Here is a 15338-nt window from a genome sequence, read left to right as displayed (position 1 = left end):
TATCTTGGGGTTCATTTCACCTCACATCAACTTATCTGAGCCTTTCAGCTTGTCTCAGACATACACTAGTTATTGCAAATAAGGGAAACCATGGGACCAGTGTTTTTGGGCCTGGCTTACTTCACTTAATATAATTTTTTCCAAGTCTTTGCATGTCCTAACAAATGGGGCAATGTCATTCTTTCTGATGGATAGAATTCCATTGTGCATATATACCACATTTTCTTGATCCATTCATCTACTGAGAGGCATCTGGGTTGGTTCCATATCTTAGTTATGACAAATAATGCTGTAATAAACATAGTTGTTAAATAATGCTGCAATAAACATAGTTGTGCTGGTAGCTTTAGTATGGTCTTGTTTGTGATCATTTGGGTAAATGCCCACCCCTGTTTTCACTGTATTTGATGTTGGTATACTTTGTGGAGGGGAAGGGAAAAAAATTGTTTAAATAGGGATACAGGTGGACCCATTGCAATAATGAGATGTACAAGACGTTATGTCGAAAAATGAAGTTTACAACTTTGGCTGGGTGGGGGGAAAGGTGGGGGGAGGGGCAGGGGGAGTTGGTAAGGGATGGGAAGGGGAAACAAAGGAGGAGGCAACAATGCTTGATAACAAATGTACTCATTAATTTGCCCATGTAATTGTAAGCCCTCTGTACGGTATTTTCACAATAAAAAATACATATAGTTAAAAAAAAAAAAAGAAAAAAGAAAACACTCGGGGACAGTGTCCAGGCCCTGAGTTCAAGCCCCACAATTGACAAAAAATAAAATAAAATAATTTTTAAAAAAGCTGCACTGGTGGCTTGCACCTATAATCCTAGCTACTCAGGAGGCTGAGATCTGAGCATCGTGGATCAAAGCCAGGGAAAGCAGTAAAGTCTGTGAGACTCTTATCTCTAATAAAAACTACTCATAAACGCTAGAAGTGGTGCCATGGCTGAAGTGGTAGAGTGCTAGCCTTGAACAAAAGAAGCGCGAGGACAGCACCTAGACCCAGAGTTCAAGCCCCAGGACCTGCAAAATATAATGATTATATATATGTATATATGTTTGTGTGTATTTCAGATTATCTACATATGGTATGTAGATATTCTGAAACTCAATATATTTGTATGTATAAGTTAAACAATATGCCAGTTTACCTAAATTCTGTCCTAGCATGCTGTAGCAAGAGATTCTCTTGCTAGCTTTGTAGTTTTGAGGGGGTCATATGGCAAGGCCTACAACTCTGAAAACTGGCACCATAGTAGGGAGAATTGGGATCTTCCAAACTAGACTTTATTGCAAGTAGATATCTATTTCAACTATAATGTTTTTTTCCCCTCTGGAGACCATTCTAGGCATATGTAGCAAGTGGTATCACTGTGCACCAGAAAAGACATGGAGTGGAAAATGTTGCTTATTTGCATATTCCCAGAGTAATGGGATGAAGATAATAATTAATAGCTATAAGTGGTCCCTAGGAGCTGAATATATGGCCTCAGAGAGAGCCATCAAGACAGCTAGCATTTCAATCCTAAACCATAATGAACTTAATTCTAGTAATAATTTCTTAAGATTAGTAAAGAATCTGACCTTAACTTAAAAAGCCAGGGCATTCTTTGTGGCCTTTTAAGATTATAAGAAGAAAACATAGCTATGTCTAAAACATTTATTGTAATATTTTTAATATAGCATCAAAAACTAACCATCAAAAGAAGGTAATTTCTGTCATTGCAGGGTATGCATTTCAGCTTTCAGTCAAAATATATTTGTTTACTACTTTAGCAGAAGCCTAATAGAAAGTGACCTTTAGTAGGAAGAAGACCCATGAAACCCATGTATTTTTCTAAATTACATGGACAGAAGCCTGTCTGAGAAATTTAAGACTGACATCAGTCTGGTAGTTAAACTTCACTCATGTTACCAAGATGGAATAAAACTGCCATTTCCATGGAAATATTAAAAATCTTAGAATAAAAATCAGACATTTATTGCTAATGCTGATTTCCTGCGGGTTTAATTTGCAAAAAATCTCATGGACTTGCATGCTTTGGTATTTGTACTTTTCTTCTTCAGATATTAACATATTTTAAAAACATAGTGTCAGGTAGTTGCCACAAACACACAGGATAATGCATATAAACATGATTTAGAACAAATTTAGCTCTGCAGCTCTACAAGAACTCATTCTCCCACCTGTAAAGACCAATAGCTCCTCATGAATTCAATCTATGGATCATGCCTTGCATCAGTTAAAATGAGAGAAAACGGCAGAAGAATATTAAATTGCATTAATACATCAGATATTTTTAAACAAACACAAATCATTTGAAATTCAAGATATGTACTTTTCAAGGATCACAATCAAAACAGGATCAACAGAGTGGCTATATGAGGCTTATGATAAAAGGTCATACAGCCTGTGCCCATATGACTAATGCCTCTCTGTGAGGCCAAGCTTGATTCTATATCAATTAAATGCAGAAGCATTTCAGTAGGGAAACCCCAGGTTACAAGGGAAGGTTGTCTTTCCATTGTTTATTTACCAGTAATACCAACCATCGGTCACTCCTGGACCATTACCAGAACACCTATGGCTTTACACACAGTACATGGCCTACAATTCTGAAAACTGGCACCACAGTAGGGAGAATTGGGATCTTCCAAACTAAACTTTATTGTAAGTAGATATCTCTGTTTCAATTATGATTATTTTTTTCTAGAGAACATTCTAGGCAGATGTAGCAAGTGGTGTCACTGTACCAGAAAAGACATGGAATGGAAAATATTGCTTATTTGCATATTCCCAGAATAATGGGATGAAGATAATAATTAATAGCTCTATTTATACCCCTTGATTTAATTAATCCCTGCTTAGATGTTTGTAAACATGTGATTTTACGTTTCATTAACTATATCAATGTGAAAAATGAGTCACTATAAGAGGCCCTCAGGAAGAATTTATTTTTTAATGTCCACAGCAAAAGGCAGGGTCCTAGGTAGTTCTCAATTTCCCACATTAGGACAACCCAGTGAAATCATTAGAGTCTCTGTATCACAGAAACAGTTTGGAGAGAGGGAGAGGGAGGCAATATGGGAGGATCAAAGGTTTAAGGAAAGAGGAATGAGGAATACTGAGAATCCAGATTAGTCCTGAATAGTAAAGGGCAGCATTTGAGGTGAAGTTGATCCGTGTAACTCCTCCTCTCCTTTAATCTACTCTTTTAAGGAGGTGAGATTGGAAATTGGATAACTGAAGAATAATGTGACTGGAGAAGATACATGTTTTCCTTTGAGTCAGAGGTCATCTAAGGCTCTTGGCAAAACCAAGCTCTAAAGAAGGGCTGCCCAGAGAGACAAGATGTGTTGGTTTGTTCAAATACTACATTAATTGTGTTCATCCTGCATAGATGTGAGGCACAGTGTAAGCATCCAAGACGTGTAATACAAGATGTGAAGATCAAGCCAGAGTCATGAGCCTTGGCATTTTTAAAACTGATGTGTATGTAGTTGTGCAGAGGGTTTCAGTTGTACGTTGACAATTGAACATGTCAGTCTGTGAGTACAATGCATGTGTCATCATTCTTCCCCTATCACTCCCAACCCTACCCATCTCCTGAAGTTTCCTAGTTCCATTTTTACATCTATTCCATTGAATATCAAAATTAGCATTTTCATCTCCTTAAACATATAATTTCTGGGTGTTGGGAACCCTAAAATAAACACACACTAAATTAAGTGGTTACCCCACTTGGCTATACAGAACATGAGAATGCATTCCTCCTACCTGACAGTGTTAGCTCTCGTAATTCAGCCTCCCTCGATCTCTTCTACACTTTCCAGATTCTAGTAATCACTATTCAGTTCTCTGCTTCTCGGAAATATAGATTCTACATAAAAGTGAGTCTAGGCAGCATTTGGATATCTACACCTTTCTTTTATTACTTAATAGATGATTACTGGAAGTCTTAAATTCTGAGCAGTCCACTTGTTCTACCTTAGTTGGTGAAAATGAAAGAATTTTATTTACTCTTTATGGTAGAATGCTATTCCATGAACCAGAGAGAAAGGAGAACTTACATTTCATATAATCTTTGGGAGGGAAAATCAGCTAGGAGAGTCATTATGGAAAACATTCTGGGTGACTTCTTAAGACCTGAAAATAGAACTACCATGTGATTTAACTGTTCCCCTACTGGGCATATATCACTCAAGGCAACTGCATCAGTATATCAGAGGAATATGTTCCTGGAAGCAGTATTCACAATAACCAAGATATAGAATCAGAAGTGGTTTATAGTGATTGATGAATGGTAAAAGACTGCCTATTTTGTTAGGTGAGGTTTATTTGGCAAGAAAAGGTGCTCTGGGTAGGGACATATATACATTAGACACATTTGAGCTGACTAAGGGTGTGTGTGTGTGTGTGTGTGTGTGTGTGTGTATGTGTGTGTGTGTGTGTGTGTGTGTGTGTGTGTGTGTGATTTGCATGAGTTTGTGTCTATACCTCTTGCTGTTCAAGATGTGACCTACTTCACAACTGTGTAGTTGATCACACTAAGTAGAAGGAATGGACCTGAACGTCATCCCAGGATATACCCAAAGGCCTTTGCTTAGGGCTGATTAAAGCTGGGAGCACAGAGGATAAAGGCTCCCTGCTTTCAACTCAGCCAGATGCTCCAGCTCTGGGAAGGGTCAGATGGGGAAGAGAAACCTCCTATCAGAGCTAATGATCACAGCCCCACTTTGCTAATTAACGCCACTGACTCATGTGGTGTGAAAAACCAGACTTAAAAGGCTCTGCATCAGCCAGAAGTCCAGGATGGGAAAGAAAAGGAAAGGGAACTAAAAAAAATGAAGGAGAATCTTTAATTTTCTGTTAATTACATCTTTTAAATCTATAATTTCTGAGCAGAGCAGGTAGGCAAAATCCAATCAGTGCTACCAAGATGCAGTGGCTCCAGTGTGATTAATGCCACCACCTTCAGATTCCTTCTTATAAGACCATGTCCTTAAGCCACCTAAGTCTCACATATATATATATATATATATATATATATATATATATATCCTTTTAATTATTGCACAAGCAATACTAACCCTTGACTTTTTATAGAAATAACTCTGCCATGTAGCCTTTTAATTCATAGATCCCATAAAAATGAAGGAGTATGCAGGTTTATTGACTTAGGTACCCTCTATATGAGGAGTTAAGATACACAATACTGAGATATATTTAAGACATGGTTAGATCTAAACAGGAACTCAGAGTTCTCAAATGGATCATAGATTTTGTGGGCTAGTTTCATTGCCAATCTCAGTATGCAAAATTGTTTCCACCAAAAATAATTTCAATACATTCAATGAGAGTGGAGTTCTGGCCTAGAAGGAAATTCAAGGAATCCTTTCATGCAAGTGCTACTTAAAACTCTGCCCAGGGGATCTGTTTTTATAGCTTACAAAATCTCTAATTGAAAAGATGCGTTAAGCGGGGAGGAAATCAATCCTAAGGAATTGAGATAAACTGGAGGAAATTTATTAAATGACAAAGCAAGCAAAGTTCTTCATTCAGGTATATTTTAGTCATGTATATATATATATATATATATATATATATATATATATATATATATATGAGTGCATATAAAGTTCACTTATGCATGCATATATTTTAATACAATACTTGGATGCGATAAAGACTGTCTCTATGAGCTATATCTATATTTAGGGAAAAATAAACAAGACATATTTGTTGATTGATATTCTTTTTATACTTTCTATTTTGAAGAATTATAATCTAATATTTATTTTGAATTGTACTTTGTAACTCTTTTCATTTTTTATAACTCTAGACCATGACCATTTTTATAAAAAAGAAAAGATACACTGTGTTATCACTTACGAGACTTCTACTTCACAGGAACTCAATAGATAGATAGATAGATAGATAGATAGATAGATAGATAGATAGATAGATGTATAGATAGATGGATAGATGACAGATAGATAGATAAATACATAGATAGATAGATAGATAGATAGATAGATAGATAGATATGTAGATATATAGATAGATGGATAGATGACAGATAGATAAATAGATAGATAGATAGATAGATAGATAGATAGATAGATAGATAGATAGATAGATAGATAGAATCATTACATTTCAGCCAGCCTCTGAAGAGCACTGGTTACTGCTTTATGACAAGAATAATAATTTTGGAACTTTGTAACCAGCTTTCTCATCCACAGATATCAAGAAATGTTAGACTTTTAGTTGTGAGTCACATTTATTTTTTTTCAAGGACGATGGCTTCAAATTAATATAAAATATATAGTAGCCCTAGAGACAGCCAGAACTTGGAGAATTATTCAGCACAGATTTATTCTGGGCTGGTGTCATCACAGTGCTAGAATGTTAAATGAAGGACCTGTCCACCTGAGTGGCCTTCTCCCTCTGAATATCTGTGACTATCCTCCTGTAATCCACTATACACATATGAATCTTTGGAAGAATGAGAAAGCAGTTCACCCAGGGAGTCACCACACAGTCCTGCTTTGTTCACATGCAGTCATAGCTGCGCATTAGTTTGGATGCTAATTATGCTCTACTGGTAAACATGAAGGCGGAGGACCTTGCTCACCCAAGGAGATGCTTTAAAGGGCTCACTCTGAGAAAACATCTGCAGTGCCTAATTTAAATCAAGGCCTCCAAATTACACCTTCAGGGAAAGTAAGCTACTCTTTGTAGCGAACTAAGCTCTTGTGTGAAGCTACATTAAGAATGGAAGAGAAGAAAACGCAAAAATAACCAGAGAGGAAAGAAAAAAAAAAGATGGGAAGGGAGGAGATAAAAGAGAATGGAAGACATGCCACAAACATATCTGAGGTCCAACAAAAGCAAAGAAACAGGAATGTCTCCAAAGGTAAATAAATGCTGTGGGAAATCCAAGTTGTATTTGTTCACAAACTGGTAGTTTAGCTACTAATTGACAGCTCTGCCTCTGAAAATTTCAGGCTCATTTTATCTTCCCAGTACTTGAGTAACAAATAAAGTATTTCTCTTCTTGATGTAATAGATAACCCAGAGAAAATGTCAAGACCATATTGCTTGGGGTAATGGGTAAGGGAGTAAACCTTAAAATATACTCTGTTTCTGAAAGACTTAGAAGTTTTTCCACAAACTAATGAATCTTACCATTTTCAACCTGGGAAATGCACAGCATATACATTGAGGGGAATCATGCAATTTTTGGAAAACCTGAGTTTGTATTCTATTTAAGACATCTAGCAATATCTCTTGCTTAAAATAACAGCTATTTTAAGTTATTAAAACCTCTGAAAAAGTTATTCAAGGATGACTTTATGGACTAAGTTTAAAAGTGTTTGAGTTCAGTAATTAAAGAATCAAACTAGATCAGAAATTGATCCCTCAGGCTAGCTGTTTGTCATTTCTGTATGTTGAGATTTATTAATCTATGCAGTGAAATCATTTAGATATTCAGAACTACATTTAGTTTTAAAAATTAAGATGTATGCCTGGCACTGGTGGCTCACACCTATATTCCTAGCTACTCAGAAGGCTGCAATCTGAGAATCATGCTTCAGAGCCAGCCCTGGTAGGAAAGTCCATGAGACTTTTATCTCCAATTAAGCACCAAAAAAGCCAAAAGTAGAGCTGTGGCTCAAGTAGTAGAGTGCCAGCTTTGAGGAAAAAAGCTCAGGAACAGCATCTAGGTCCTGAGTTCAAGCCACAGGACCAGCATAAATACAAAAACAAAAAAAGGAGAAAATTTAGTACAATAAAATAGATAGATCTCAAGAATATAGAGCAAAAGACTTCCCTACACTAAAGACTACTCCTTACAACTTATGAGTTTTAAAGTAATTAAATGCTGGTTAATAAATGTATTAGCAAGTAATGTATTTGTTTTTATTAACTCCTTAATAACAACAATAAAATTATATTTAACTGCCAAAATAAATAAGTAAGTACATGAAATGAAAATAAAATTTAGTATGTTGATGTCTGGAGCTCACACCTGTAAATCTAGCTATTCAGGAGGCTAACCTCTGAAGATTGCAGTTAGGAAAGTCTATGAGATTCTTATCTCCAATTAACTGCCAAAAAGCTAGAAGTGGAGCTGTGGTCCAAGTGACAGAGTGCCAGCCTTGAACAAAATAAACTCAGGGACAGTGTAGGTCCTGAGTTCAATCCCTAGGACCAGCACACACACACACACACACACACACACACAATTAAGTTGAAACATGGAGAGAGTGTCAAAATATTTATAAACAAATAGAACAAATTAGAGACCTGTGTGGACATACAGCTGTTGTTTGCTAGATATCCATTAAAAAATTTCTTCTAAGTCAATAAAATGGCTTCCACTATGCTTGACACATGTTAAGCAACCAATGGTAGCAATTATTTGAATACATGACTGATATTAATATTTTATATATAGAAGAATAACCAAAATTATCTCCTGAAAATAAGGAGAGGAAACCTACAGGAAATTTCCTATAGTGGTTCTACTATAGGTAGCAGAATGACCTTGCATTCCAGCAAATCTACTTTAATCCTCTGTCTCTGATCTAATCAACCGAGCTATCTCCCCACGGTTATGACGTGACGTAATTCAGCCAAGGGCATTCATTCTGCTAGTCTTACCAGGCATTTTTTGTTCTCTGTTACCTAGCATCTCCACATGGGCCTGAGTGCCTGCTTCCCCACCGGATTCAGACAATCCTGTATGTAAGCTTTACTTCTCCTACTAACTAGATAGTTGATCTTGACTGGTTTTACCAGTCCTAAGGTTTGAAGGTGTACTCTTCAGTATTCATGTTGAAACTGAAGCCCTATTGTCTTGGCTTGAGAGAGGACTTTTGAGAAGAAATTAAGTCCTCAGAATGGCATTCATGAATGAAATAGTGCTTTCTAACAAGGCTAAGAAGAATAGGTTTACTGTCTTCATCTCTTCCTTGGAGGCGGGGGCTGGGAAGAAGTAGGAGGACAGAAAATATTTTAGTTCAAAGTAAAGGACCTGAAGGGAGAGAATCCTGAAGTTGAGGAACTTGATGTTAACAACCTGATGATCTTTTACAAATTCCATTCTTTCCTAAGCCTCAGATTGCTCTACTTGCCATAAAAAAAAAAAAAAAAAAAAAAAACAAGGAACAAAGGAATCTACCTTAAAAATGTTGACGAGATTAATGATGATACCTGCCTGGTATGAGCATACTGCCTGGAATAGAGAAAAAAATGAAATAAATGTCAGGCACCAACATCATTACTGTATTATGTTAAAAGCCTACTGATCACAGGAAACACTAAAAAGATTGATGATTTCTGGTACATGCAGAATAGAAACTTCAAATGGATTTGTTAACACACATAAGAAATATTACAGATGTTAATGTAAACTTATTTTTTGTTTCTGTTGACCTTGGCTACTGAATTAAGGTTTATTGATCTAAATGGAATTGAAGAATAGAAGTCACTTTAACAGATGAGAGCCATATCAACAGAGCTGTTCAATTTGTATGCAACTGAGTTGCCTTAGAGTCTTAAAGAAACATTAGAAATTCATTCTTAAAACTATAACTGGAGCCCATTAGAAAGCTAGGATTCTGAAGAGATATTATCTTGATACTGCGTATGTTTATATGTGTGTATGTGTATTTCCAGTACAGAGCCATTTTTCAGAAGCAGTTACAGGAAGAATCCTTCTCTCTCTCTCTCTCTCTCTCTCTCTCTCTCTCTCTCTCTCTCTCTCTCTCTCTCTCTCTCTCTCTCTCTCCCTCTCTCTCTGTGTGTGTGTGTGTGTGTGTGTGTGTGTGTGTGTGTGTGTGCTCACACTCTAATGCATGCATGCACGTATATGTTTGAATTTTCTTTCTACCCCCTATAACAGCCACCTCCTATTTGGCCCTATGAAAATACAATACATAGAGTCAAGGGAAAAACAACCAATTGATTTTTTTAAATTTCATTATACTCTATAAAATATTTTCCTACTCATTATCTCATTTACTCCTCCCAGAGGACAGGTAAAAAAAATAAGTAATATTTCCAATTTCAAGTAGAAGGAACCAAGATCGACTGTTTTGATTAAAGTCACAGAGCCTCCCTATCCTTCAGGTTTTGGTAAATCTGGCATTTTTCAACAGCAGATCTTCCTTCCACTATAACTTGCAGCAATTATATAAAAGCAAGATGGATGAGGTATCATTAACAAGAGGGACTGCAAGAATGTGTCAAGCCCTACCATTTCCAGGTAAAATCATCTGAACATACCAAAGCCTTGTGTCTTTTTCACATCAAGTTCTAACATTATAAAGTAGCAACCGTAAATCAGAAGTTCTTGGGTTAAACTTACCTGGTATTAGTAACTTATCACCAGGAGTCTCTCAGTCATATATAATTAAAGTTGACTATATAATCTAAATATTTCTTAAAATTTGTACCAAATAGTAGTTTTGCTCCTTTAATATTCTGCTTTTCCAATGACTGTGGAATACCAAAATGATTTTTCTCTGGGAAATGTTCCAGAAAATTCAATCACAGTTGAATTTTCTTCTACCTGGATAAGATACAGTCCAGTTCACGCCCCTGGGCCACCTGAAGAAATATCGTAGGTAGAATTCAACATTTTAAGGAATGTTGTAGATGTATCTCACCAAAGCAGCTTCAAACTGGAGACCAACTGCTCCTCTGCTGGATAATAGCAGGTAGTGCAGATTCTGAGCCTTTCACATTGCTACAGATGAACTAAATACAAAGCCCAGACTGCCCTGTGTGAGCATCAGGGACCAAAATGATCTTACAGATAACCAGAGCCCCTCCTAGATCATCTAGAATGCAAGGCCTTCTCTAAAGAGTTTTAGAATTTATATAACATTTAATCCTTCCGTTATATACTATCTTTTAAATATTCCCATTCTCTTCAACAACACAGTCTTGACTCATTTTAATTTATTTTAACTCACCAAACACTCGCCCCTCTTACCATTATAAACATGAATTCAATGTACTGCCTAAGCTAGATCCTGGAGCGAGGTAATCATTGGAATAAAGAGGCCTTTTCTTTCACCGGTTTCCGAGATGGTGATGGAGACCCTCTTACTTCTAACATCAGTGTGACATAGAAACCATGCTAAAGGAAGGAATATATACCTTGGAGAGAATGAAATGACACAATAATTGACATGGTATTCCAAGGTAGAGAAAGAAGCCAGTGGAAAATAAGTATCTCAGTTAACACTTCATGACTAAATCCACTCAGGTTCAAAGAAGAGACCTGATGTGTTTTGAGGACAGCATGTGGTTTAAGATAGCAACTAGCTGGGCGCTGGTGGCTCACGCCTGTAATCCCAGCTACTAAGTAGGCTAAGATCTGAGGATCATGGTTCAAAGCCAGCTCGGGCAGGTAAGTCTATGAGACTCTTATCTCCAATAACCCACCAGAAAACCAGAAGTGGTGCTGTGGCTCAAGTGGTAGAGTGGTAGCCTTGAACTGAAGAGCTGAAGGACAGCGCCCAGGCCCAGAGTTCAAACCCCACAATCAACAACAACAACAAAAAAAAGATGGAAAGCAGATGAGAGAAAACAGAGTGTCACTGCATAGCCAAGGGACTTACTCCTTACAAATTGTCAAATGTACGATCATGGAACATAACATCAGTTTGCTTTGTTCAGTTTAATAAATCAGCATCTACAACAGTGCCTAACACTTGGCAACTATCTAATAAACTTTAACAAATATCGATATGAATAATAAAATGGATGGATGAGAATTTTTTTAAGTATAGTTGATGATCAAACAGGGAAAACGCAATTAGGTTGGTGTTTTAGAAGACAATCTATTTGATTCCTTGATTCTTTCCTCCAGGGTTAAAACTGCTGTAAAAGGGCTGGGAAGGTTGCTCAGTGGTAGAGTGCATGAGGCCCTGGGTTCGATTCCTCAGCACCACATAAGCAGAAAAAGCCGAAAGTGGCGCTGTGACTCAAGTGGTAGAGTGCTTGCCTTGAGCTGAAGAGCTGAGGGACAGTGCCCAGGCCCAGAATTCAAGCCCAGGACTGGCCAAAAAAAAAAAACCAAAAAACAAAACTGCTGTAAATATATATATATATATATATATATATATATATGTATATATATATACATATAATTTGTTTTATGAGTATTTCATGCTTTCTGTACCTAGCTGGTCATAATCTTTTCTTAACAAACCAAAAAGGATAATTATTTAAGATATAAGCTAAGTTATAAAGTTTTGATCAATTTCTCCGATCAAAGCCTACTATTGAATGATTACCTTACATAAAAATTAAAGTTCTATGGATGGCCTTGAGTGTTTTACAACATTGCTACCTCAGATTTCCCTATCGTATCCTTGTATTTCTTTTTCACTAATTCCATTCTAGCTCCACAATTTTCCTGGTACCCCATAAATAGCCCAAGTTATACATCTGCTGACTCTGTCTGCTAGAAACATCTTTTCCCAGGTATCCTTGAGGCTTCATCTTCATCCCTTTCCAGTTTGGACTCAAAGGCTGTTTTCTTATAAGCCCTGCCCTAGAATTTTGTTCAAAACTTCATACTACACTTTCCCCCACCTTCGTTCTCCCTAAGGTAACTCTACTTTTCCTTGTTATAGAGTGTGTATCTGATTCATTCATACTTCTCTTTGTTTTTCCATTTTCCCTCCCTCACTAAACAAGATAAGACATCTTTCTGCTTTTATTTCAAATGCTTACATTTAATCATGAGCCTTACATATACTGTAGGTGCCCTATAGATGGTTTTTGAGTTGAAATGAATATTGGATTATTCGAACAAGGACACAATGTGTCCTTATTACCCAACTTGCTACCATCATAAACATGAATTCAGCCAGTGTGCTACCTAAGCTAGATCCTGAAGCTATGTAGCTATGAATTTATAATGCTGTGCTCTCCAATGGCAGGAAAGAATAGAGGAGAATAAGAGGAGGTTCCAAGAACCCTGGAACCAGTCCCTTGGTAAACACATGTGGACAGATACTCTCAGTGTGGCAATTCTTCCCACTAAAGCTAGATATTAATGAAGGTAGATCATGCACAGTTACAAAACAAGAAGTGGGATTTGATGGTTAAGCCAGGTAAGGTGGCTTGACAAAAGAGTAGCAGAAGTAATCTATGGTTCTCAGTGTTAGGTACTGTGGTAAAACCGCAGCTACTGGGTAATAAGAACAGCAGACCTATCTACCCACCTGATGCTTACGTTAAGGGGAAGCTAGGACAGATATAAGATAGATCTAGGACAACTTATTCCATGTAGTTTCAAGGAATGAAACTGCTATATGACTTTCTGCACATAACAAAGTGTTCTATGTTGATTCCCTATCTCAATTTATATTCCAGAATTTGCACCATAAAATCAAAGAGCTTTATTCCGCCACTCACCCCACCTCTAGTTTGGAATAATTTTTATCTAAGTTTGGGGGGTGCAGGAAGGAGAAGGGAGTAGGCAGGACTTTGGAAGGAATTACTGAGGTCAAGGCAGGTCATGTATGTATTTCCTATCTGTGCCCTCTGTGACCTTCATATAAATCCATTGCTTTAAGGTAACTTCTTCCTTCTGGCTCCTGGTTCCTTAGAGTCTGTCCAGGCAACAGTAATACCTCTTTGTTTCCTAGCCCCAAGTAACTTATTTCACCTTTGTGGTTCAATAAACCATCCACATATTTGAAACTGTGTTCTGTTCTTTAACTTTCTTTGAATTATACTAACTGGAATATGCTAGCAATGGAGGTCTCATCGAAACAATAAATTCTTTGATGCTTAGTTTTCATCCCAGTAAGTAAAAATTATATCCACCACCCAGTGCCACTGAGGCCATTAAAATGAGAAACCCTCGTAAAGTACTTAGCAGTAGGTAGCTGACCTGGAAGAAAATGTCCAAACAGTATGAATTTCTTGGCCTGCTTTGCTTGCAACTTATCAGAGTGCAATGTAAGCATCTGCTTGTTTGTCTTCCCCTCCTGAGAAGCTGAGGGCTCCTCAAGGGCAGGACCAGAGGAACAAAGACAAGGACCTGAGCATCTAGAAGCTGGCCTGGATGTGTCAGTGAAATGATAACTGAGCAAGTATGATACACCAGCCGCAGAGAGGAAAGAAACAGGACTCCAAACAAGGCATCCCCAGTATTTGAAGATGACGATAAAGATGCTCTCATTAGAATACAGAAGCTGAATTAGAAAAACAACGTTCTTTCATATTTTCAGTCATATCTGCTTAGCAACAGAGATAAGAAACTCTGTATGTGTGTGTTAGAACATAAATAAATGATACATAGATGGATGAGTGGGCAGATATGATTGGTCAACACAGATGAAGACCGAGAGAGGGTAAAGAGAGATATATCACACTCAGTTAGTTATGTGTCACGCTTTCCTCAAAGATGACATTCTGGAAATGAATGACAACTAGCTAAATAGACACTTAGACCAATCCATTGCCCATTTCTTATAACCTGAAACATAACTTCAATGGACTAAAGGGAAGATTGAAGTAAAGGAGCCTATGATTTCTAAAACTCAGCAGCTCAAGTCTGACTTTTTAAATCCAGTAAGGTGTTTTTTAAATAACTTTTATTCATGTGTTGGACCGAAATAATAGAAATCTATTATAAACAACACTAGTTGTACAATTAAAACTTCAAGGGATAGCGGCTTAAGGACTAACTCTACTGCATGTGGAGGTAATGGGGAAAAGACCAGCAACAAGAGGAAACAGAATGGCCCTCAGTATCTTAGCAATCACACAAGGCCCCACTGGTGCACTGGTTAAGAACTAACTGTTGTGCTCATATTTCAGACAGTTCAGCCAATATAGCTGAGCCCAGATCAATGCAATGACTGAACTTGGGGAATGTGTTGTTTGCTTAGTCTCTGCATTCATTCATAGGGTGAAAGAAAACACTAATGCTTCATTCACTATGGTTTCTGGCTATGATCATCTATGGAGGATCTTCACTGACTGCTACTGTATCTACTGCTGTGCCAAACCAGACCCAGTCTGTTGTCTGCTTTGTTTCAAGAGCTTGACTCTTCCTCCCCAAACACAACTACCACTGACTGTGATTCTCCAAAGCATATACACCTTCTACAGCCCCTCCTCGAACACACACCTGGATTATCTAAGACCAGAGAGCCCAGCTATCTTCATCCACAGAGAGCAAGGGCTAGAGACTCCTGACTAAAGCTTTTGCCTCACACCAGCAGGAAGTGGTCAAAGACTGACTGCACTTCCCCTTTCCTTAAACATTTCAGGGTCTTAGGTCCTTGAAGGGGGAA

At 37.5% G+C, this 15338-nt stretch overlaps 1 protein-coding gene across 10 annotated transcripts in view; it reads right to left on the bottom strand.

The window, feature by feature from the left end:
* Lrrc4c (leucine rich repeat containing 4C) overlaps positions 1-15338 on the bottom strand; it is a 1099028-nt gene that overhangs the window by 43939 nt on the left and 1039751 nt on the right. For 2 of the 10 annotated variants that reach the window (XM_070032550.1, XM_070032551.1), the window contains one exon: positions 9191-9244. The exons of the other annotated variants lie outside the window; for them this stretch is intronic. The gene's annotated coding sequence lies outside the window, so the exon portion shown is untranslated. The remainder of the gene's footprint in view (positions 1-9190; positions 9245-15338) is intronic. 10 annotated transcript variants of the gene reach the window in all.

Source organism: Dipodomys merriami, unplaced genomic scaffold, assembly GCF_024711535.1.
Source record: "Dipodomys merriami isolate MVZ:Mamm:240054 unplaced genomic scaffold, mDipMer1.0.p SCAF_21, whole genome shotgun sequence".
Classification (NCBI taxonomy): Eukaryota; Metazoa; Chordata; class Mammalia; order Rodentia; family Heteromyidae; genus Dipodomys; species Dipodomys merriami.
Note: the sequence above shows the minus strand (reverse complement) of the source record. Positions and strands in the feature narration are given on the sequence as shown.